Source organism: Aplysia californica, unplaced genomic scaffold (assembly GCF_000002075.1).
Source record: "Aplysia californica isolate F4 #8 unplaced genomic scaffold, AplCal3.0 scaffold00124, whole genome shotgun sequence".
NCBI classification, from domain to species: Eukaryota; Metazoa; Mollusca; class Gastropoda; order Aplysiida; family Aplysiidae; genus Aplysia; species Aplysia californica.
This window is the reverse complement of record NW_004797394.1, coordinates 926265-928533: the sequence shown is the minus strand read 5'-3', so window position 1 is coordinate 928533 and position 2269 is coordinate 926265. Positions and strand designations below refer to the sequence as shown.

Genomic DNA, 2269 nt, shown 5'->3' with positions numbered 1-2269 from the left:
TTATTATTATTATCATTATTATTATTCTTATTATTCTTATTCTTATTCTTATTCTTATTCTTATTATTCTTATTCTTATTCTTCTTCTTCTTCTTCTTCTTCTTCTTCTTCTTCTTCTTCTTCTTATTATATACAGACCATGAACAAGCAGTCGCCCACCTTGTCTCATGCCAATTATTTTCGACCTTCTCTCACTCATTCTCATCCTTGTAGCATCACTGACTGACCTAGCATCAGTCACAATGAGGATTTTGGTCCAGGTCTCAATCTTCATTAACTCTTTCTAAACCACCAGTTGTCAATACTTGATCAAATGCACAAAAAAACAACAAATAAAAAAACTACCCAAAACCACTACCACCTTCAAAACAAACAAACGCACTGACAAAGATTTCGACATATCGGCACTTGGTACAAAAAGAGTTAATATTGTCCACGTTTCACATTTCGTTTCACTCTGTTCTTATTCATTTCCTCCCTTTTCAGTCCTTCCCTGATTTATTTTCTGCCTTCGTGGGTGGTTGGCGGAGGCTCTGGTGTGGTGTGCTCCTTCGTTCCTATCAAACATCTATTGTTCTTATATCTCCTTCTTCTGTTTTGTATTTGTTACTCTCAAGCAGCACCTCTAAACTTCGGCACTTATGTGACATTCATCATCATCGTCCGGTGCCTTGCCGACTGGCGTGGGCGATCATGGACCTCCACTTCACTCTGTCTATGTGACATTACTGTGTTGCAAGTGGCGAGAACCCTTATTAAAACTTAACTTTTCTGTTTTCTCCCATTCATTCCTTTCCTTAATGCACACCATTAAGGATCTTAATCTAGATCTCAATCTACCAGTATCGCCTATCTTATCTTACAACACTTAACTCTTCTGTCATCCTTCCTCCTTAATTCTTTACCCAACTGTGGTCACAGTCATCTGTGGTATAGCGGTTGGCAATTTTTATTTGGCTCAACACTTGTTATGCCCATTTAAAAACACATTTCTGTGTTTGCATTTACTTAAAAACGTTGAGTAAAGGCACAAAATAGGTAAACTTGCAGTTTCCAAGAACACCCAAGCTTTGGAAGTCACCAAACTTTGGCGGCCATTTTTTCCGCTTTTTTGTCTCAGACATCAAGCCTCCCAATCTCTTTCAATTGCAAATATCTCGACCTCTTGACAAAATAGATGGGCATTTTGTAACCAAAAGCAATACAAAATAAGAACAGGCTTTAGCTTTAAGATGACACCAATAACTCCATATTTACGTCCAAAAAATGAAGAAAGCCTGGTTCCACTATGTCGTGACACGTATCAATTTTGAGCCCTGGTCAAATTTGAACCCTCAAAGTGAGTGGTTGGAGGGCGTTCTGGTATGATTAGCTCCTTCACTGCTATCAAACGTATGTCGCCTTTATTTCAGCTCCTTCTTTTCTATGTTTGTTACTCTATTGTAATACCTCTAATCTTCAGCACATATATGACCTAATTGTGTTGCAAATGCAGTGAAACGTTTATTAGAACAAAGAGCCCTTAACTTCTGCATGACTGATTCCGTTCGTCATCTCCACATCGCGGCAGCTGGCTGAGTGTGTGTCTATCTACGCCACTGTGCAGATGAGTACCCTCCTGGCTCGTGGTTGCCTCGGGTTGGGTCACGTGTGAGAGATTCTGGGGCAGAAGGTGAAAGAATGACAATGACATTAAAGAAGGCTTGCAATGCAACGGTGAACACAAAGATACCCACAATATACAGCCCACCGAAAGAGCAAAACCGTACAGTTAGTTAAAGCTTCAGTTTCGGTAAGAGTTTTAGTGCACAATGAGGTCAAATAAGTGCCGAGGATTAGAGGGCGTTACAAGAGTGTAAAAAACACAAAAAAGGAGAAGAGAAAAAAGGACGATAGATGTTTTAGTAAGTAAGTATAAGTAAGTTATTAAGCAAGTAAGTAAGCAGGTAAAATTAAACGCCATTGGCACACATCATATCATATAAAAAATTCATTTGCTAAATAAATAGACTGATGCTTAATAGAAATGAAGGAGCGAACTATACCAGAGCACCCGCCAACCACCCACAATCAGTTTTAAAGACACGGATTCTACCGCAGGTCGCTAAAGTGCAGGGCCATTACATTTTTCTTTTTTTGTACGTGTTCACGGCGCTCTAAACTGCATAAAGCCTTATGAGCGCTTGTTCATTTGTCTTGCTTTTGATGAAAAAAATACCCATATGTCTTAAGTTGGTGTCGAAATGTTTGCGATGGAAGAAGGCTGATG

The 2269-nt window shown here is 39.3% G+C and overlaps 1 protein-coding gene across 2 annotated transcripts in view; it reads left to right on the top strand.

The window, feature by feature from the left end:
• Nucleotides 1-2269, top strand: part of LOC101845914 — a 210701-nt gene that overhangs the window by 5719 nt on the left and 202713 nt on the right. The gene's annotated exons all lie outside the window — the stretch shown is intronic.